The sequence below is a fragment of the Hemiscyllium ocellatum genome (assembly GCF_020745735.1).
Source record: "Hemiscyllium ocellatum isolate sHemOce1 chromosome 40 unlocalized genomic scaffold, sHemOce1.pat.X.cur. SUPER_40_unloc_2, whole genome shotgun sequence".
In the NCBI taxonomy this organism is placed as follows: domain Eukaryota; kingdom Metazoa; phylum Chordata; class Chondrichthyes; order Orectolobiformes; family Hemiscylliidae; genus Hemiscyllium; species Hemiscyllium ocellatum.
Window position 1 is genome coordinate 174903 of NW_026867530.1, and position 24986 is coordinate 199888.

The window sequence follows — 24986 nt, forward strand, 5'->3', positions numbered from 1 at the left end:
TCACTGCATCAGTCTAATTTCCCATTCTGTCTATTTATCTGTCTCCTGTAGGTACTCACGAAGTTCCTGACTCAGTAGACGTCCCAGCTGCTGGGTGTCTCGTCCATCACCACATTGAAGATGGTTGTTCAGCCAGGGAGACAAAGGGCAGGGAGATCTGAAGCCTTCAATAAACCCTGCGGTGAGGTAAGATCACTCACAGTGCACAAAGCAGAGAGTAACGAGAGGACTCCAAACATCGGCTAACAAGACATGATATAGATGCAGTGCTAGAGGAGGAGCACTGTACAGACACACTCCATGGTCAATCACCGCCTCGACTGTAAGATTTGTTGTTCTGAGACAATATCAAGAATGTCACAGTTATCAATCTAGGCCTATGTTGTCTTAGTGAGTATCAGAACAACAGAGGGGAAAGCAGACTTCCCATGAGAGGATGGGAATGCTGCCTGGGATCTTCCTGTTCAGTATTCCCTCCAACAGTGTATATACACCACGTCTCATCGACCAATGTCTTCAATGAATTTCAACTCCGATAACAGTTCCTGTCCCTGTAACCCCCTCCCTTCCCTGTCGTCGCTCCACATATTTGAAATGTACTGCATTCCAAACTATTAGCCCTCTCGCTGTAACTTGATTCAGTATCTACAATCTGACTCAGTTTCCTCCTCCAATAACTGGAGACAGAATCACACAGCACGGAAATGGTTCCTTTGATCCAACTAGTCCATGCTGACCACAATTCCTGAACGAGTCGCATTTGCCTGCGTTTGGTCCATATCCCTTCAAACCTTCTCTTCTCCATGTATCTGCCCAAAAGTCTTTCCCTCGTTGTAATTTTACTTTTCTCTCCCACTTCTCTGGCAGCTCATGCAATAACTGCACCATCCTTTGTGTGGGAAAATTTCACCTCTGGTCGCTTTTAAGCATTTCCTTTCTCACCTCACTTTTCTGCCCTCTAGTTATGGATTCCACGACCCTAGCGTAGATACCTTCAATATTCACTCTACTGATACCCCTCATGGTTTTATAAACTTGTATAAGGTCACCCCTCCTCCACCTACACTCAAGGGAAATACGAAGGACGATACAAATATCTCTACAACGGTCCTCTCTGCGACTTTGCCACAACATTGTGGTATAAACTTTTATCAGGATCTAAGGCTTTCTCACCCTTTGTGTTCTAAGACCTCCAGCACCACCTCTTCTGCAGCGGGGACACTTTCCAAGGCATCACTGTTTCTTTCCCTTTGTTTCCTAGTCTTTGTTCACAGTACATTCTGACATGAAATATTAATTTCAGATCATGCCCATCTCCTGTGCTTCCAGGTATGGATGGCCTCATTGATCTTTGAGTGGCACTATTGTCCCTCTAGTAGATGTTTTGTACCTATATGCTATCGAATCTCTTTGCATTATCCTTTACCTAATCTGCCAAAGCTATCTCACCGCCCCCCCCCCCCCATTTTGCTTTCCAGCTTATCCAGCCTCTCCTTGTAAGTCACACCCTCCAGTATCAGTAACATCTTTGTCAATCTTTGCTCCATTTGCAATTTTGGAAAATGATTCCTGAAGCAGGAGGATCAGAATTCTACACAGTACTCCAACTGGAGACCCAGCAATGTCTTGTAAAGCCGTATCATGATGTACCAACTCATGTCCTCAATGCTCTGATTCATGAGAGTAAATGTGCCTAATCCGCTTTCCCCACCCTGTCCACCTGTGATGCCACTTCCAAGGAACAATGTAATTGCACCTCTTGGTCTCTCTCTGTTCGACAACACTGTCCAGAGCTCTGCCATTAACTGTGTTCGCCGTCCCTGGTTTGTCTTAACAAAATCCATCACCTGAATTCAACTCCATCTTTCATTTCTTGATCCAATGGCTTAGTTGCTTAAGATCACCTTTGATAACTGTATGCACTGTCCAATATAACACTTATTTTACTATTCACAAACGTACTAACAATAATTCATATATTCTTGTTTATATCAATAATGCACATGCGTGGCCTCAGCAACAAACCTTATGGCACACCTCTGGTCAGAGGCCTCCAGTCTGCACAGCAACCATCTCCCACCACCCTCTGTCTCCTACTGTCAAACCCATTTTGTGTCCGTTTGGCTCGCTTTCCCTGATCCCATGTGATCTAACCTTACTGACCAGTGCACCACGCTAAACCATGTTTATGGCCTTGAATAAGTCCGGATAGGCAACATCTACTGCTTTGCCTTCATCCATCATCTTGGTTACCTCTTAAGTAAACGCAGTCAAGTTTGAGAGACACTACTTTATACGCACAAAGCTATGCTGACTATCCCTAATCAATCGTTGTCTTTTCAAATGCATGTAACTCCAGTCCTGTGGAATCGCTTCCAATAACATGCGCACCTCTGCCTTCAAGCTAATTGGTGTTTATGTCCCTGGCTTTCCCTCACAGAGTTTTCTAAATACTGGCACAACGTTAGTCACTCTCCAGGCTCCCAGCTCACCACCCGTGGCTGTCAGTGATAGAAATATCTTTGTAAATTTCTTCCCTAACTTACCCCCAATGTCCTGGTATATATTTGGTTAGTTCCCAGGGATTTATCTCATTTTTATGTATTTAAAAACATTCAGCACCTCCTGTTCTCCAATGTGGAGTCTTTCGAATACATCACTGTTTATTTCCCTGTTTCCCCAGTGTTTTTTCCACAGTTTTTTTTTCTTTTGTTTCGCATCTAATGCATTTCCTGTGCGTTCACACATGGTTGGCTTCATTGATCTTTGAGGGGTCACATTCTATCCCGAGTTTATCTTCTGTTGTTAATATACTTGTAGATTCTATCTGGATTTTCTTGAACCTTATCTGCCAAAGCTCTGTCAGTTCCCCTTTAGGCCCTCATGATTTCCCTCTTTAGAGTATTACTACACACACAATGTCCTTCAAGGGATTGCCTTAATCCAGCCAGCTATGTAGGATATGTGCCCCTTTTTGTCTTGACCAGAACCTCAATATCCCAAGTCATCCAGTTTCCCATTTGTGTGAGCATTGTCCTTCACACTAACAGGAATATGCTAGCCCTGAAGTCTTAATTTATCTCTCTTTTGAAAGAATCCCACTTGCCCGATGTCCCTTTACTTCCAAATAGCCTCCACGAATCAACTTTTGGACGGTCTTGCTTAAAACCTTCTGGATTGGGGCAAGGCCAGTTTTGACTTTAACTTGTGGACCGGGCCTGTCATTTTCCAACGCTATTTACACACTAATAGAATTGGGGTGACTTTGCCGAAGTGCTCCCCGACAAATACTTCAGTCCCTTTCTCTGCCTTGTTTCCCAAAGGGAGGTCAGGTTTTATCCCTTTCTCCAGTCATGACATTGATATTCTGACTGAGGCAGTTTTCTTTAACACTCTAAACAAATCCCTCCCATCCAAGCTCTGAAAACTCTGGCAGTCTCAGTCTAGGTTTGGAAAGTTATAATCCCTGACCATTACAACCCTATTATTCTTACAGATATCTGTGATCTCCCGACATATTTGCTGCTCAATTTCCTGCTGACTATTGGGGGCCTGTATTCCAGTCATATTAAACTGATCATCCATTCTTATTTCGCAGTTCCACTTTTATCATTTCACTGGGCTTTCCCCAGGACTATCCTCTCTCAGTACTGTCGTGATGATTTCACTGATCAAAAACTCCACTCCCCCTTCTATCCTTTCTGTAGCATCTGTCCCTGGAACAATGAGCTGTGAATCCTGTCCCTCCTTCAGCTGTGTTTCTGTAATTCCTGTGATTTGCCTCCCCATGTTCCCATCCAGGCCCTGGGTTCATCTACCTTACCTCTCAGGCCTTTTACATACAGCTTAGTTTATCAGTTTCCCCTCATTGCCTGCTGTGCTCTAGTCTGCCTTGTTAATTGAATGGACTCTCTTGAAATTCTGTCCCAGCCTCAACCTTCAGACTATAGCCTGAGACCATCCCCCTGACTGTGGACAACACCCTCACCTTTCATATCATCTGTAAACCTTCTGATTTCACATCCAAGACATTAATGAACATAATAATCAACAATGGTCGCTGCTTAGATCCCTGTTGTATACCCGCTGGACATAGGCTTTCAATCAGAAAGACAACCCTCCACCAATGTTGTATCCAATTTATCAAGTTATGTTGGATCCCATGGGCTCTTCCCTTTTGAACTAGCCTTCCACGTGGGACCTTTCCAAAGGTCTTTCTGAACTCTATGTAACACACATCATTTGGACTGCCCTCATCAATATTTTCATAAACCATTTCAAAAACCTCAGCTAATTTCATCGGACAGGATGTTTCTCTACCAAGTCTCTGCTGACTATTCCTAATCGATCCCTGCCTTTCCAGTTATTAATTCAAACTATCCCTCAGTGTTGTTCCCAATACTTTGCCTCGCATTGACTTCAGACAATATACTCTCATTACCTGGCCTATCCCTGCTGCCCTTCCTGAACAAAGGAACCACATTAGCGATCCTCCAGTCATTCGGCACTTCACCTGTGGCCAGCAAAGTATTAAATACATCCACCAAGGCACCAGCAATTTGCTCCCTTCCATCCCATAGCAGCCTGGGATACATTTCATTGGGCACTGGGGATTTCTCCACCTTTTTGCCTGTGAAAATATTCCCCTCCTTATTGATCTTAACATGTTCTAGAATCTCACCATTCCGACTGATATCTCCAGGTACATTGTCTTTCTCCTGTGTGAATACAGATGGGAAGTATTCATTGAAGACCTCACCTCCGTCCTCTGGCTCCGTGCACAGATTGTCTCTTTGGTTTCTCACAGGCGTCCCTGTTTCGCTGGGAATCCTCTTACTCTCACGATAATGATAAAATACCTTGTGCCTTTTCCGTAATCGTAGCTGCTTAATATATTTCATGACTATTGTTTGCCCTTCATTTTCCACAATCCCCTTTGTACTCTCTATACTTGTTAAGGACTTCCCCTGATTTTATTGCTCTGTATTTTCTTTATCAAACTCACGATATCACTTGATCAGTATTCGCTCGACTTGCTGCCTTTACTATTCACTCTTCAAGGAGCACACTGGCCCTGCGTTCTCACTGCATCACTTAAAATACTCCCTTTCCTAATGAAACCAACTGCAGGTGATTCCTCCCAGTCTACGATTGCTAGACCCTCTCTAATGATCGCAATCCTGATAGACTCAGTTGTGAGGATGAGACACAAGAGACTGCGTGGCTCCAGTAGAGACCCAAGGATGGTGTGCTGCCTCCTGGGTGCCAGGGTCAAGGATGTCTCTGAGCAGTTACTGAACATTCTGAAGGGAGGGTGAATAGCCAGAGGTCATTTTGCACATCAGCCCACATGACAGAGGTTGACAAAGTGATGGGGGCCTATGAAATGAATACAGGGAGTTAGGTGAGAAGTTCAAAAATCAGGATATTGAGGTTATTGGTCTCCGTATTAATCCCAGTGCCACGTGCCAGTGAGGATAGAAATAGAAAGAGAAGTCGGGTGGATGTGTTGCTGAGGACCTGGTATAGCAGGCAGGGTTTTCAGTTCTTGGATCATTTGGATCTCTTCTGGGGTAGAGGTGACCTGTACCAGGGGGAGGGGTTGCACTTGAAGAAGAGAAGCACCAGTATCCCTGGGAGGAGATTTTCTGGTGTTACACAGCAGTATTTAAACTAGTTTGGAAGGGAATTAAGTCTCTGAATAGAAGGGCCATCGACTAGTCAAGGGGAAATATATCAGTCATCGAGAACAAGTTTCCTATTCAGGATATCCAGGAACACAGTAAAGGGAGGGAAACGATTTCTGATTTAAAGGGCATTTATTCCAATGCACGACTGATGTGGCAGACGAGGTCAGAGCGTGGATTGTCTCTGGCGACTGGGATATTTCTGTAACAGAAACATGGCTGACAGAAGGGCAGGACTGGCAGCTCAGTGTTCCAGAACACAGAAGCTTCAGGTGGGACAGAAGGACAAGTAAGTGAGGAGGGAGAGTTGTCCTTTTGATAAGGGAGGACATAACAACAGTACTTAGTGAGAATACTAATAAGTGTTCCTCAAATGAGGCCGTAGTTTGAAAACTTGAAAAAAGAGTCTGTCTACTGGAATGGTGTTCTGGATCTCCAAATAGCCAGCGGGTACGAGAGGAGAAAATGTGTAGCGAGATTGCAGGTACCTATAAAAATAATAGTGCATTATTGATTGGAGATTTTATCTTCTCCTGGATTGACTGGTTCACCCAGCATATAAAAGGCCCGTACGGGGTGGAATTTGTCAAATATGTCAAAGAAAGTTTCCTAAATCAAGATGTAGAGAGCTCTACACTACTCAGGCGGATGCAACACGAGACCTTCCCTTAGAAAACAAGGTCAGGCAAGTGACTGAAGTGTCAGTCGGAGAGCACTTTGCATCCAGTGACTACAACTGTCTTCGTTTTAACATAGTTTTGGTGAAAGATCAGGCAGGTCCACAGATTAATGTCTTTAACTGGAACAGTGCCAATATTGGGGCCATTCAGCAGGGTCGAGCAGGTGTGAAGGTAAAAATAAGGCAACACTAGTTTATCATCCAGCTGGTTTACAAAAGGAACCTAAATTATCCAAACGAGATGGGTGGGCACTATTTCGTTCAGATAATTGATTATTCAATTAATCGATTCAAAGCCTTTCCTCTGGGGCTCGGAGTTTTCAGTCAGGTCTGCCCCCCGAGCCCCCATTCATTTGGCTAGACAGCAGCAAACCATGTGTTAGCCCAAATGCTGTGCTCGCCCCAAATCATTCCAAAATTGCGCCACCCATCACTCAACAACCCACCCCAAACCCATCAAATATCTCTCTCAGCCCGCCCCCAAACTCATCAAACATCACCCTCAGCCTGCCCCAAACCCGCTCAACATCACCCTCCACCCACCGCAAACCCATCCAATATCACCCTCCGCCCGCCCTAAACCCAACATCACCCTCAGCCCGCCCTCAAACCCATACAATATCACCCTCAGCCCGCCCCCAAACCCATCCAACATTACGGTGGCACGGTGGATAGCATTGTGGCACAGTGGTGAGCACTGCTGCCTCACAGCGCCAGGGACCCGGGTTCAATTCCCACCACAGGCAACTGACTGTGTGGAGTTTGCACGTTCTCCCCGTGTCTGCGTGAGTTTCCTCCGGTTGCTCCGGTTTGCTCCCACAGTCCAAAGATGTGCAGGTCAGGTGAATTGGCCATGCTAAATTGCCCGTAGTGTTAGGTAAGGGATATGTGCGGGTTGCGCTTCAGTGGGTCTTTGTGGACTTGTTAGACGAAAGGGCCTGTTTCCACACTAAGTAATCTAATCTAATCACACTCAGCCCAACCCCAAACCCGTCCAACATCACCCTCAGCCCACCGCCAAACCCATTCAACATCACCCTCAGCCCACCCCCAAACCCATTCAACATCACGCTCAGCGCAACCCCAAACCCATCCAACATCACCCTCAGCACAACCTCAAACCCATCCAACATCACCCTCCACCAACCCCAAAACCTGTCCAACATCACCCTCAGCCTGCAACAAACCCGCACAAAATCACCCTCCACCCACCCCCAAACCCATCCAACACCACCCTCAGCCCACACCCAAACCCGTCCAACATCACCCTCAGCCCACCCCCAAAGCCATCCAACATCACCCTCCACCAACCCCAAAACCTATCCAACATCACCCTCAGCCCGGCCCCAAACCCATCCAACATCACCCTCCGCCCACCCCAAAACCCATCCAACATCACCCTCAGCCTGCTCTAAACCCGCCCAACATCACCCTCCACACACTCCAAAACGTATCCAACATCACACCCGTCCCGCCCCCAAATCCGTCCAAAATCATCCGTTGCCTGCTTCAAAGCCTGTCCGACACCACCTACGGCCCGCCCCCAACCCCGTCCAACATCATCCTCATCCCGCTCCCAAACCCATCCAACATCACCCTCGGCATGCCACCAACCCCATCAACATCACTCTAAGCCCACCTCCTAAACCGTCCAACATCACCCTCAGAACGCCCCAAATCCATTCAAAATCACCGTCAGCCCGCCCCCCAAACCCATCCAACATCACCCTCAACCCGCCGCCAAACCCGACCAACATCACCCTCAGCCCGCCCCCAAACCCATCCAACATCATCCTCAGCCCGCCCCCAAACCCATTTAACACCACCCCCAACCCGCCCCCAAACCCATCCAACATCACCCACAGCCCGCCCGCAAACCTTTCCAACATCACAATCAGACGGCACAAAAACCCATCCAGCACCACCCTCAGCCTGCCCCAAACCAATCCAAAGTCACGCCCAGCCCGCATCAAACCCACCGAACATCACCCTCAGACTACCCCAAACCCATCCAACATCACCATCAGCCCGCCCCCATCCCCAACAACATCACTCTCCGCCCAACTCCTAACCAGTCCAACATCACCCTCAGCCCACCCCCAAACCCATTCAACATTACCCACAGCCCACCGCCAAACACGTCCAGCATCACCCACAGCCCAACCCCAAACCCATCCAACATCACCATCAGCCCGCCCCCAACCCCATCAACATCACTCTCCGCCCACCTCCTAACCCGTCCAACATCACCCTAACTCCGTCACAGACTCTTCCAACATCACCCTCAGCCTACCCCCAAACCCATCCAACATCACCCTCCACCAACCCCAAAACCGATCCAACCTCACCCTCAGCCCGGCACCAATCCCATCCAACTTCAAACTCCACCAACCCCAAAACCTATCCAACATCACCCTCAGCCTGCTCCATATCCGCTCAACTTCACCCTCCACCCACTCCCAAACCCAACCAACATCACCATCAGCCCGGCCCCAAACCCGTCCAACATTACCATCAGACCGCCCCAAACCCATTCAAAATCACCCTCAACCCTCCCCCAAACTAATCCAATATCACCCTCAACCCGCCCCCAAACCCGTCCAACATCCCCCTAAACCCGCCCCCAAACCCATCTCACATCACCCTCAGCCCGCCGCCAAACTCGTCCAACATCCCACTAAGCACGCACCCAAACCCATCCAACATCATCCTCAGCCCGCCCCCAAACCCATCCAACACCACCATCAGCTCGCACCCAAACCCATCCAACATCACCATCAGCCATCCCCAAACCTGTCCAACATCACAATCAGACTGCACTAAAACCCATCCAACACCACCCTCAGCCTGCCCCAAACCAGTCCAAAATCACGTCCAGCCGGCCCCAAACCCACGCAACATCACCCTCAGCCGACTCCAAACCCATCCAACATCACCATTAGCCCGCCCCCAACCCCATCAACATCACTGTCCGCACACCGCCAAACCCATCCAACATCACCTGCGGCATGCCCCACAACCCCATCAACATCACTCTAAGCCCACCTCCTAAACCGTCCAACATCACCCTCAGACCGCCCCAAACCCATTCAAACTTACCGTCAGCCCTCCCGCCAAAGTCATCCAACATCAACCCGCCCCCAAACCCGTCCAACATCATCCTCAGCCCGTCCCCAAACACATCCAACACCACCATCAGCCCACCCGCAAACCCATTCAACACGACCCCCAACCCGACCCCAAACCTTTCCAGCATCACCCACAGCCCGCCACCAAACCCATCCAACATCACTATCAGCCATCCCCAAACCTGTCCAACATCACAATGAGACAGCACAAAAACCCATCCAACACCACCCTCAGACCGCCCCAAACCAATCCAAAGTCACGCCCAGCCCGCCCCAAACCCACCCAACATCACCCTCAGCCTACCCCAAACCCATCCAACATCACCATCAGCCCGCCCCCATCCCTAACAACATCACTCTCCGCCCAACTCCTAACCCGTCCAACATCACCCTCAGCCCGCCCCAAACCCATTCAACATTACCCACAGCCCACCGCCAAACCCGTCCAGCATCACCCACAGCCCAATCCCAAACCCATCCAACATCACCATCAGCCCGCCCCCAACCCCATCAACATCACACTCCGCCCACCTCCTAACCCGTCCAACATCACCCTCACTCCGTCCCAAACCCATTCAACATTACCCTCAGCCCACGGCCGAACCCTTCCAACATCACCCTCAGCCCACCCCCAAACCCATCCAACATCACCCTCCACCAACCCCAAAACCGATCCAACCTCACCCTCAGCCAGGCTCCAAAACCATCCAACATCACCCTCAGCCTGCTCTATATCCGCTCAACCTCACCCTCCACCCACTCCCAAACCTATCCCACATCACCCTCAGCCTGCTCCATATCCGCTCAACTTCACCCTCCACCCACTCCCAAACCCAACCAACATCACCATCAGCCCGGCCCCAAACCCGTCCAACATTACCATCAGACCGCCCCAAACCCATTCAAAATCACCCTCAACCCTCCCCCAAACTAATCCAACATCCCCCTAAACCCGCCCCCAAACCCATCTCACATCACCCTCAGCCCGCCGCCAAACTCGTCCAACATCCCACTAAGCACGCACACAAACCCATCCAACATCATCCTCAGCCCGCCCCCAAAACCATCCAACACCACCATGAGCCCGCACCCAAACCCATCCAACATCACCATCAGCCATCCCCAAACCTGTCCAACATCACAATCAGACTGCACTAAAACGCATCCAACACCACCCTCAGCCTGCCCCAAACCAGTCCAAAATCACGTCCAGCCCGCCCCAAACCCACGCAACATCACCCTCAGCCGACCCCAAACCCATCCAACATCACCATTAGCCTGCCCCCAACCCCATTAACATCACTGTCCGCACACCGCCAAACCCATTCAACATCACCCACAGCCCAACCCCAAACCCATCCAACATCACCCTCGGCATGCCCCCAACCCCATCAACATCACTCTAAGCCCACCTCCTAAACCGTCCAACATCACCCTCAGACCGCCCCAAACCCATTCAAACTTACCGTCAGCCCTCCCGCCAAAGTCATCCAACATCAACCCGCCCCCAAACCCGTCCAACATCATCCTCAGCCCGTCCCCAAACACATCCAACACCACCATCAGCCCACCCGCAAACCCATTCAACACGACCCCCAACCCGACCCCAAACCTTTCCAACATCACCCACAGCCCCCCACCAAACCCATCCAACATCACTATCAGCCATCCCCAAACCTGTCCAACATCACAATGAGACAGCACAAAAACCCATCCAACACCAGCCTCAGACTGCCCCAAACCAATCCAAAGTCACGCCCAGCCCGCCCCAAACCCACCCAACATCACCCTCAGCCTACCCCAAACCCATCCAACATCACCATCAGCCCGCCCCCATCCCCAACAACATCACTCTCCGCCCAACTCCTAACCCGTCCAACATCACCCTCAGCCCGCCCCAAACCCATTCAACATTACCCACAGCCCACCGCCAAACCCGTCCAGCATCACCCACAGCCCAATCCCAAACCCATCCAACATCACCATCAGCCCGCCCCCAACCCCATCAACATCACACTCCGCCCACCTCCTAACCCGTCCAACATCACCCTCACTCCGTCCCAAACCCATTCAACATTACCCTCAGCCCACGGCCAAACCCTTCCAACATCACCCTCAGCCCACCCCCAAACCCATCCAACATCACCCTCCACCAACCCCAAAACCGATCCAACCTATCCCTCAGCCAGGCTCCAAACCAATCCAACATCACCTTCCGCCCACCCCAAAACCCATCCATCATCACCCTCAGCCTGCTCTAAACCCGCCCAACATCACCCTCCACATACTCCAAAACGTATCCAACATCACGCCCATCCCGCCCCCAAATCCGTCCAACATCATCCTTTGCCTGCTTCAAAGCCTGTCCGACACCACCTACGGCCCGCCCCCAACCCCGTCCAACATCATCCTCACCCCGCTCCCAAACCCATTCAACATTACCCTCGGCATGCCCCCAACCCCATCAACATCACTCTAAGCCCACCTCCTAAACCGTCCAACATCACCCTCAGACTGCCCCAAACCCATTCAAAATCACCGTCAGCCAATCCCCCAAAGCCATCCAACATCACCCTCAACCCGTCCCCAAACCCGACCAACATCACCCTCAGCACGCCCCCAAACCCATCCAACATCATCCTCAGCCCGCCCCCAAACCCATTCAACACCACCCCCAACCCGCCCCCAAACCCATCCAACATCACCCACAGACCGCCCGCAAACCTTTCCAACATCACAATCAGACGGCACAAAAACCCATCCAGCACCACCCTCAGCCTGCCCCAAACCAATCCAAAGTCACGCCCAGCCCGCATCAAACCCACCCAACATCACCCTCAGCCTACCCTAAACCCATCCAGCATCACCATCAGCCCGCCCCCATCCCCAACAACATAACTCCTAACCCGTCCAACATCACCCTCACTCCGTCCCAGACTCTTCCAACATCACCCTCAGCCCACCCCCAAACCAATCCAACATCATCCTCCACCAACCCCATAAGCGATCCAACCTCACCCTCAGCCCGGCACCAATCCCATCCAACATCAAACTCCACCAACCCCAAAAACCTATCCAACATCACCCTCAGCCTGCTCTATATCCGCTCAACCTCACCCTCCACCCACTCCCAAACCTATCCAACATCACCCTCAGCTTGCTCCATATCCGCTCAACCTCACCCTCCACCCACCCTCAAACCCATCCAACATCACCATCAGCCCGGCCCCAAACCCGTCCAACATCACCATCAGACCGCCCCAAAACCATTCAAAATCACCCTCAGCCCTCCCCCAAACCCATCCAACATCACCCTCAACCCGCCCCCAAACCCGTCCAACATCCCCCTAAACCCGCCCCCAAACCCATCTCACATCACCCTCAGCCCGCCGCCAAACTCGTCCAACATCCCACTAAGCACGCACACAAACCCATCCAACATCATCCTCAGCCCGCCCCCAAACCCATCCAACACCACCATCAGCCCGCACCCAAACCCATCCAACATCACCATCAGCCATCCCCAAACCTGTCCAACATCACAATCAGACTGCACTAAAACCCATCCAACACCACCCTCAGCCTGCCCCAAACCAGTCCAAAATCACGTCCAGCCCGCCCCAAACCCACGCAACATCACCCTCAGCCGACCCCAAACCCATCCAACATCACCATTAGCCCGCCCCCAACCCCATCAACATCACTGTCCGCACACCGCCAAACCCATTCAACATCACCCACAGCCCAACCCCAAACCCATCCAACATCACCCTTGGCATGCCCTCAACCCCATCAACATCACTCTAAGCCCACCTCCTAAACCGTCCAACATCACCCTCAGACAGCCCCAAACCCATTCAAACTTACCCTCAGCCCTCCCCCCAAACCCATCCAACATCAACCCGCCCCCAAACTGTCCAACATCATCCTCAGCCTGTCCCTAAACTCATCCAAACCACCATCAGCCCACCCCCAAACCCATTCAACACGATCCCCAACCCGCCCCCAAACCCTTCCAACATCACCCACAGCCCTTCACCAAACCCATCCAACATCACTATCAGCCATCCCCAAACCTGTCCAACATCACAATGAGACAGCACAAAAACCCATCCAACACCACCCTCAGACTGCCCCAAACCAATCCAAAGTCACGCCCAACCCGCCCCAAACCCACCCAACATCACCCTCAGCCTACCCCAAACCCATCCAACATCACCATCAGCCCGCCCCATCCCCAACAACATCACTCTCCGCCGAACTCCTAACCTGTCCAACATCACCCTCAGCCCGCCCCAAACCCATTCAACATTACCCACAGCCCACCGCCAAACCCGTCCAGCATCACCCTCAGCCCAATCCCAAACCCATCCAACATCACCATCAGCCCGCCCCCAACCCCATCAACATCACCCTCCGCCCACCTCCTAAACCGTCCAACATCATGCTCACTCCGTCCCAAACCCATTCAACATCACCCTCAGCCCAACCCAAACACACCCAACATCACCATCAGCCCGCCCCAAACCCACGCAAAATCACCCTCAGCCTACCCCAAACCCATCCAACATCACCATCAGACCGCCCCCATCCCCAACAACATCACTCTCCGCCCAACTCCTAACCCGTCCAACATCACCCTCAGCCCGCCCCAAACCCATTCAACATTACCCACAGCCCACCGCCAAACCCGTCCAGCATCACCCACAGCCCAATCCCAAACCCATCCATCATCACCATAAGCCCGGACCCAAACCCATCCAACATCACCCTCCGCCCACCCCAAAACCCGTCCAACATCATCCTTTGCCTGCTTCAAAGCCTGTCCGACAGCACCTACGGCCCGCCCCCAACCCCGTCCAACATCATCCTCATCCCGCTCCCAAACCCATCCAACATCACCCTCGGCATGCCCACAATCCCATCAACATCACTCTAAGCCCACCTCCTAAACCGTCCAACATCACCCTCAGACCGCTCCAAACCCATTCAAAATCACCGTCAGCCCGCCCCCCAAACCCATCCAACATCATCCTCAACCCGACCCCAAACCCGACCAACATCACCCTCAGCACGCCCCCAAACCCATCCAACATCATCCTAAGCCCGCCCCCAAACCCATTCAACACCACCCCCAACCCGCCCCCAAACCCATCCAACATCACCCACAGCCCGCCGGCAAACCTTTCCAACATCACAATCAGATGGCACAAAAACCCATCCAGCACCACCCTCAGCCTGCCCCAAACCAATTCAAAGTCACGCCCAGCCCGCCTCAAACCCACCCAACATCACCCTCAGCCTATCCCAAACCCATCCAACATCACCATCAGCCGGCCCCCATCCCCAACAACATCACTCTCCGCCCAACTCCTAACCCGTCCAACATCACCCTCAGCCCGCCCCAAACACATTCAACATCACCCTCAGCCCACCCCCAAACCCATCCAACATCACCCTCCACCAACCCCAAAACCGATCCAACCTCACCCTCAGCCCGGCACCACTCCCATCCAACATCAAAATCCACCAACCCCAAAACCTATCCAACATCACCCTCAGCCTGCTCCATATCCGCTCAACCTCACCCTCCACCCACTCCCAAACCCATCCAACATCACCATCAGCCCGGCCCCAAACCCGTCCAAAATCACCATCAGACCACCGCAAACCCATTCAAAATCACCTTCAGCCCTCCACCCAAACCCATCCAACCTCACCCTCCACCCACCCCCAAACCCATCCAACATCACCATCAGCCCATCCCCAAACCCATCCAACATTACCCTCAGCCCACCCCAAAACCCATCCAATATCACCCTCAGCCTGCTCTAAACCCGCCCATCATCACCCTCCACCCACCCCAAAACGTATCCAACATCACACCCGGCCCGCAACCCAACCGGTCCAACATCATCCTTTGCCTGCTCCAAAGCCTGCCCGACACCACCTTCAGCACGCCCCCAAACCCATCCAACACCACCCTCAGACTGCCCCAAACCAATCCAAAGTCACGCCCAGCCCGCCCCAAACCCACCCAACATCACCCTCAGCCCGCCCCAAACCCATTCAACATTACCCTCAGCCCACGGCCAAACCCTTCCAACATCACCCTCAGCCCACCCCCAAACCCATCCAACATCACCCTCCACCAACCCCAAAACAGATCCAACCTCACCCTCAGCCCGGCCCCAATCCCATCCAACATCAAAATCCAAAAACCCTCAAACCTATCCAACATCACCCTCAGCCTGCTCTATATCCGCTCAACCTCACCCTCCACCCACCCCCAAACCCATCCAACATCACCATCAGCCCATCCCCAAACCCATCCAACATTACCCTCAGCCCACCCCAAAACCCATCCAACATCACCCTCAGCCTGCTCTAAACCCGCCCATCATCACCCTCCACCCACCCAAAACGTATCCAACTTCATCCTTTGCCTGCTCCAAAGCCTGCCCGACACCACCTTCAGCCCGCCCCCAAACCCGTCCAACATCAGCCTTGGCCCGGCCCCAAACCCATCCAACATCACCCTCAGCCCGCCCCCAAACCCATCCTACTTAACCCTCAGCCCGCCCCAAACCCATTCAACACCACCATCAGCCGTCCCCAAACCCTTCCAACATCACCCTCATGCGGCACCAAACCCGTCCAACAACCCCCTCAGCCCGCCCTCAAACCCGTCCAAAATCCCCATAAGCCCGTTCCCAAACCCAACCAACATCACCCTCAGCCTGACCCAAACCCGTCGAACATCCCCCTAAGCCCGCTCCCAAACCCATCCAACATCACCCTCAGCCCGCTCCCAAACTCGTCCAACATCCCCCTTATACCGCCCCCAAACCCGTCCAACATCCCCCTAAGCCCGCCCCCAAACCCATCCAACATCATCCTCAGCCCGCCCCAAACCCATCCAACACCACCATCAGCCGTCCCCAAACCCGTCCAACACACCCACAGCCCGCCCCAAACCCACCGAACATCAGCCTCAGCCCGCCCTCAAACCCATCCAACACCACCATCAGCCGTCCCCAAACCCGTCCAACATCACCCACAGCCCGCCCCAAACCCATCCAACATCATCCTCAACCCGCCCCCAAACCTATCCAACACCGCCATCAGCCGTCCCCAAACCCATCCAGCATCACCATCAGCCATCCCAAACCAGTCCAAAGTCCCGCCCAGACAGCCCCAAACCCACCCAACATCACCCTCAGCCGACCCCAAAGCCATCCAACATCACCATCAGCCCGCCCCCAACCCCATCAACATCACCCTCAGCCTACCTCCTAACCCGTCCAACATCACCCACAGCCCAACCCAAAACCCATCCAGCATCACACTCGGCATGCCCCCAACCCCATCAACATCACTCTCCGCCCAACTCCTAACCCATCCAACATCACCCTCAGACCGCCCCAAACCCATTCAAAATCACCCTCAGCCCTCACCCCAAACACATCCAATGTAACTCTCGGCCTGCCCCAAACCCATCCAACATCACCCTCAGCCTGCTCTAAACCCGCCCATCATCACCCTCCACCCACCCCAAAACGTATCCAACATCACACACGGCCCGCCCCCCAACCGGTCCAACATCATCCTTTGCCTGCTCCAAAGCCTGCCCGACACCACCTTCAGCACGCCCCCAAACCCATCCAACACCACCCTCAGACTGCCCCAAACCAATCCAAAGTCACGCCCAGCCCGCCCCAAACCCACCCAACATCACCCTCAGCCCGCCCCAAACCCATTCAACATTACCCTCAGCCCACGGCCAAACCCTTCCAACATCACCCTCAGCCCACCCCCAAACCCATCCAACATCACCCTCCACCAACCCCAAAACAGATCCAACCTCACCCTCAGCCCGGCCCCAATCCCATCCAACATCAAAATCCAAAAACCCTCAAACCTATCCAACATCACCCTCAGCCTGCTCTATATCCGCTCAACCTCACCCTCCACCCACCCCCAAACCCATCCAACATCACCATCAGCCCATCCCCAAACCCATCCAACATTACCCTCAGCCCACCCCAAAACCCATCCAACATCACCCTCAGCCTGCTCTAAACCCGCCCATCATCACCCTCCACCCACCCAAAACGTATCCAACATCATCCTTTGCCTGCTCCAGAGCCTGCCCGACACCACCTTCAGCCCGCCCCCAAACCCGTCCAACATCAGCCTTGGCCCGGCCCCAAACCCATCCAACATCACCCTCAGCCCGCCCCCAAACCCATCCTACTTAACCCTCAGCCCGCCCCAAACCCATTCAACACCACCATCAGCCGTCCCCAAACCCTTCCAACATCACCCTCATGCGGCACCAAACCCGTCCAACAACCCCCTCAGCCCGCCCTCAAACCCGTCCAAAATCCCCATAAGCCCGTTCCCAAACCCAACCAACATCACCCTCAGCCTGACCCAAACCCGTCCAACATCCCCCTAAGCCCGCTCCCAAACCCATCCAACATCACCCTCAGCCCGCTCCCAAACTCGTCCAACACCCCCCTTGTACCGCCCCCAAACCCGTCCAACATCCCCCTAAGCCCGCCCCCAAACCCATCCAACATCATCCTCAGCCCGCCCCAAACCCATCCAACACCACCATCAGCCGTCCCCAAACCCGTCCAACACACCCACAGCCCGCCCCAAACCCACCGAACATCAGCCTCAGCCCGCCCTCAAACCCATCCAACACCACCATCAGCCGTCCCCAAACCCGTCCAACATCACCCACAGCCCGCCCCAAACCCATCCAACATCATCCTCAACCCGCCCCCAAACCTATCCAACACCGCCATCAGCCGTCCCCAAACCCATCCAGCATCACCATCAGCCATCCCAAACCAGTCCAAAGTCCCGCCCAGACAGCCCCAAACCCACCCAACATCACCCTCAGCCGACCCCAAAGCCATCCAACATCACCATCAGCCCGCCCCCAACCCCATCAACATCACCCTCAGCCTACCTCCTAACCCGTCCAACATCACCCACAGCCCAACCCAAAACCCATCCAGCATCACACTCGGCATGCCCCCAACCCCATCAACATCACTCTCCGCCCAACTCCTAACCCATCCAACATCACCCTCAGACCGCCCCAAACCCATTCAAAATCACCCTCAGCCCTCACCCCAAACACATCCAATGTAACTCTCGGCCTGCCCCAAAGCCATCCAACATCACCATCAAACCGCCCCCAAACCCATCCAACATCACCCTCAGCCCACCCAAAACCCATCCTACATCACCCTCAACCCAACCCCAAACCCATCCAACATTACCCGCCACCAACCCCAAAACCGATCCAAATTCACCCTCAGCCCGGCCCCAATTCCATCCAACATCACCCTCAGCCGACCCCAAACCCATCAAACATCACACTCGGCATGCCCCCAACACCATCAACATCACTCTCCGCCCACCTCCTAAACCGTCCAACATCACCCTCAGCCCGCCCCCAAACCCGTCCAACATCACCCTCAGCCCACCCCAAACCCGTCCAAAATCTCCCTCAGCTCGCCCGAAACCCACCGAGCATCACCCTCAGCCCGCCCCCAAATCCATCCAACATCACCCTCAGCCCGCCCCCAAATCCATCCAACACCATCATCAGCCCGCCCCCAAACACATCCAACATCACCCACAGCTCCACCTCCAAACCCATCCAACATCACCATCAGCCATCCCCAAACCTGTCCAACATCACAATCAGACTGCACCAAAACCCATCCAACACCACCCTCAGCCTGCCCCAAACCAGTCCAAAATCACGCCCAGCCCGCCCCAAACACACCCAACATCACCCTCAGCCGACCGAAACCCATCCAACATCACCATGAGCCTGCTCCCAACGCCATCAACATCACTCTCCACCCACCTCCTAACCCCGTGCAACATCACCCTCAGCCTGCTCCAACCCCATTAAAAATTACCCTCACCCCACAGCCAAAACCGTACAACATCACCCACAGCAAAACCCCAATCCCATCCAACATCACCCTCGGTATGCCCCCAACACCATCAACATCACTCTCCGCACACCTCCTAAGCCATCCAACATCACCCTCAGACCACCCCAAACCCATGCAAAATCACCCTCAGCCCTCCCCCCAAACCCATCCAACATCACCCTCAACCCGCCCCCAAACACATCCAACATCACCCTCAGCCCACCCCCAACACATCCAACATCACTCTTCACCAACCCCTAAACCTATACAACATCACCCTCAGCCTGGCCCTAAACCAATCCAACATTACCCTCCGCCCACCCTAAAACCCGTCCAACATCATCCTTTGCCTGCTTCAAAGCCTGTCCGACAGCACCTACGGCCCGCCCCCAACCCCGTCCAACATCATCCTCATCCCGCTCCCAAACCCATCCAACATCACCCTCGGCATGCCCACAACCCCATCAACATCACTCTAAGCCCACCTCCTAAACCGTCCAACATCACCCTCAGACCGCTCCAAACCCATTCAAAATCACCGTCAGACCGCCCCCCAAACCCATCCAACATCATTCTCAACCCGCCCCCAAACCCGTCCAATATCACCCTCAGCCCGCCCCAAACCCATTCAACATTACCCTCAGCCCACGGCCAAACCCTTCCAACATCACCCTCAGCCCACCCCCAAACCCATCCAACATCACCCTCCACCAACCCCAAAACAGATCCAACCTCACCCTCAGCCCGGACCCAATCCCATCCAACATCAAAATCCAAAAACCCTCAAACCTATCCAACATCACCCTCAGCCTGCTCTATATCCGCTCAACCTCACCCTCCACCCACCCCCAAACCCATCCAACATCACCATCAGCCCATCCCCAAACCCATCCAACATTACCCTCAGCCCACCCCAAAACCCATCCAACATCACCCTCAGCCTGCTCTAAACCCGCCCATCATCACCCTCCACCCACCCCAAAACGTATCCAACATCACACCCGGCCCGCCCCCCAACCGGTCCAACATCATCCTTTGCCTGCTCCAAAGCCTGCCCGACACCACCTTCAGCCCACCCCCAAACCCGTCCAACATCAGCCTTGGCCCGCCCCCAAACCCATCCTACTTAACCCTCAGCCCGCCCCCAAACCCATTCAACACCACCATCAGCCGTCCCCAAACCCTTCCAACATCACCCTCATGCGGCACCAAACCCGTCCAACAACCCCCTCAGCCCGCCCTCAAACCCGTCCAAAATCCCCATAAGCCCGTTCCCAAACCCAACCAACATCACCCTCAGCCTGACCCAAACCCGTCCAACATCCCCCTAAGCCCGCCCCCAAACCCATCCAACATCACCCTCAGCCCGCCCCAAACCCATCCAACACCACCATCAGCCGTCCCCAAACCCGTCCAACATCACCCACGGCCCGCCCCAAACCCATCCAACACCACCATCAGCCGTCCCCAAACCCATCCACCATCACCATCAGCCATCCCAAACCCATCCAGCATCACCATCAGCCATCCCAAACCAGTCCAGAATCACGCCCAGACAGCCCCAAACCCACCCAACATCACCCTCAGCCTACCTCCTAACCCGTCCAACATCACCCACAGCCCAACCCCAAACCCATCCAGCATCACCCTCGGCATGCCCCCAACCCCATCAACATCACTCTCCGCCCAACTCCTAACCCATCCAACATCACCCTCAGACCGCCCCAAACCCATTCAAAATCACCCTCAGCCCTCCCCCCAAACTCATCCAATGTAACCCTCGGCCTGCCCCAAACCCATCCAACATCACCCTCAAACCGCCCCCAAACCCATCCAACATCACCCTCAGCCCACCCAAAACCCATCCTACATCTCCCTCAACCCAACCCCAAACCCATCCAACATTACCCGCCACCAACCCCAAAACCGATCCAAACTCACCCTCAGCCCGGCCCCAATTCCATCCAACATCACCCTCCACCAACGCCAAAACCTATCCAATATCACCCTCATCCCATCCCCAAACCCATCCAACATCACCCTCAGCCCACCGCCAAACCCATCCAACATCACCCTCAGCCAATCCCCAAACCCATCCAACATCACCCTCCACCAACGCCTAAACCTATCCAACATCACCCTCAGCCAACCCCCAAACCCATCCAACATCACCCTCCACCAACGCCTAAACCTATCCAACATCACCCTCAGACACAGCAAAACCCAAAACCCATCCAACATCACCATCAGCCCGCTCCCAACACCATCAACATCACTCTCTGCCCACCTCCTAACCCGTACAACATCACCCTCAGACCGCCCCAAACCCATTCAAAATCACCCTCAGCTCTCCCCCCAAACCCATCCAACATCACCCTCAACCCACTCCCAAACACGTCCAACATCACCCTTAGCCCACCGCAAACTCATCCAACTTCACCCTCAGCACACCCCCAACCCATCCAACATCACCCTCCAGAAACCCCAAAACCTATACAACATCACCCTCAGCCTGGCCCCAAACCAATCCAACATTACCCTCCACCCACCCCAAAACACATCCAACATCACACTGAGCCTGCTCTAAACCCGTCCAACATCACCCTCCACCCACCCCAAAACCCATCCACCATCACCCTCAGACTGCTCTAAATCCACCCAACATCACCCCCGGCCCGCCCCCAAACCCGCACAACATTATCCAACGTGCTCCAAAGCCTGTCCAACACCACCTACAGCCCGCCACCAAACCCATCAAACATCACCCTCAGCCCGCCCCCAAACCCGTCCTACATCACCCTCAGCCCGCCCCCAAACCCATCCTACATCACCCACAGCCCGCCCCCAAACCCATTCAACATCACCCTCAACCCGCCCCCAAAAACATCCAACACCACCATCAGCCGTCCTAAAATCCTTCAAACATCACCTTCATGCAGCCCCAAACCCGTTCAACAACCCCCTCAGCCCGCCCCCAAACCCATCCAACAACACCCTCAGCCCGACCCCAAACCCATCCAAAATCACCCTCAACCCGCCCCCAAACACATCCAACATCATCCTCAGCCCGCCCCCAAACCCATCCAACACCATCATCAGCCCGCCCCCAAACCCATCCAACATCACCCACAGCCCCGCCTCCAAACCCATCCAACATCACCATCAGCCATCCCCATACTTGTCCAACATCCCCTAAGACCGCCCCCAAACCCATCCAACATCACCCTCAGACCGCCCCCAAACCCATCCAACATCACCCTCAGCCCGCCCGCAAAGCCGTCCAACATCACCCACAACCCGCCCCCAAAGCCGTCCAACATCACCCTCAACCCGCCCACAAACCCAACCAACACCACAATCAGCCGTCCGCAAACCTGTCCAACATCACCCTCAGCCCGCCCTAAACCCACCGAACATCATCCTCATCCCGGCCCAAACCCATCCAACATCATCCTCAGCCCGCTCCCAAGCCCATCCAACACCACCATCAGCCCGCCTCCAAACCCATCCAACATCACCATCAGCCATTCCCAAACCTGTCCAAAATCACAATCAGACTGCACCAAAACCCATTCAACAACACCCGCAGCCTGCTCCAAACCAATACAAAATCACGCCCAGCCCGCCCCAAACCCACCCAACATCACCATCAGCCCGCCCCAAACCTATTCAAAATTACCCTCAGCGCACAGCCAAACCCGTCCAACATCACCATCAGCCCGCCCCCAACACCATCAACATCACTCTCCGCCCACCTCCTAACCCGTCCCACATCACCCTCAGACCACCCCAAACACATTCAAAATCACCCTCAGCTCTCCCCCCAAACCCATCCAACATCACCCTCAACCCGCTCCCAAACACGTCCAACATCACCCTTAGCCCACCGCAAACTCATCCAACATCACCCTCAGCACACCCCCAACCCATCCAACATCACCCTCCAGAAACCCCAAAACCTATACAACATCACCCTCAGCCTGGCCCCAAACCAATCCAACATTACCCTCCACCCACCCCAAAACACATCCAACATCACACTGAGCCTGCTCTAAACCCGTCCAACATCACCCTCCACCCACCCCAAAACCCATCCACCATCACCCTCAGACTGCTCTAAATCCACCCAACATCACCCCCGGCCCGCCCCCAAACCCATACAACATTATCCAACGTGCTCCAAAGCCTGTCCAACACCACCTACAGCCCGCCACCAAACCCATCAAACATCACCCTCAGCCCGCCCCCAAACCCGTCCTACATCACCCTCAGCCCGCCCCCAAACCCATCCTACATCACCCACAGCCAGCCCCCAAACCCATTCAACATCACCCTCAACCCGCCCCCAAAAACATCCAACACCACCATCAGCCGTCCTAAAACCCTTCAAACATCACCTTCATGCAGCCCCAAACCCGTTCAACAACCCCCTCAGCCCGCCCCCAAACCCATCCAACAACACCCTCAGCCCGCCCCCAAACCCATCCAAAATCACCCTCAACCCGCCCCCAAACACATCCAACATCATCCTCAGCCCGCCCCCAAACCCATCCAACACCATCATCAGCCCGCCCCCAAACCCATCCAACATCACCCTCAGCCCACCCCCAACCCATCCAACATCACCCTCCAGGACCCCCTAAACATATACAACATCACCCTCAGCCTGGCCCCAAACCAATCCAACATTACCCTCCACCCACCCCAAAACACATCCAACATCACCCTGAGCCTGCTCTAAACGCGACCAACGTCAACCTCCACCCACCCCAAAACCCATCCAACATCACCCTGAGCCTGCTCTATACCCGCACAACATCACCCTCAGCCCGACCCCAAACACATTCAACACCACCATCAGCCGTCCTAAAACCCTTCCAACATCACCTTCAGCTCGACCTCAAACCCGTCCAACATCACCCTCAGCCCACCCCCAAAACCGCCCAAAATCACCCTCAGCCCGACCCCAAAGCCGTCCAACATCTCCCTCAGCCTGCCCGAAACGCACCGAGCATCACCCTCAGCCCGCCCCAAACCCATCCAACATCATCCTCAGCCTGCCCCCAAACCCATCCAACACCATCATCAGCCCGCCCCCAAACCCATCCAACATCACCCACAGCCCCGCCTCCAAACACATCCAACATCACCATCAGCCACCCCCAAACCTGTCCAACATCCCCCTAAGACCGCCTTCAAACCCATCCAACATCACCCTCAGACCGCCCCCAAACCCATCCAACATCATCCTCAGCCCGCCCCCAAACCCATCCAACATCATCCTCAGCCCGCCCCCAAACCCATCCAACACCATCATCAGCCCGCCCCCAAACCCATCCAACATCACCCACAGCCCCGCCCCCAAACCCATCCAACATCACCATCAGCCATCCCCAAACCTGTCCAACATCACAATCAGACTGCACCAAAACCCATCCAACACCACCCTCAGCCCGCCCCAAACCAATCCGGAATCACGCCCAGCCCACCCCAAATCCACCCAACATCACCCTCAGCCGACCCC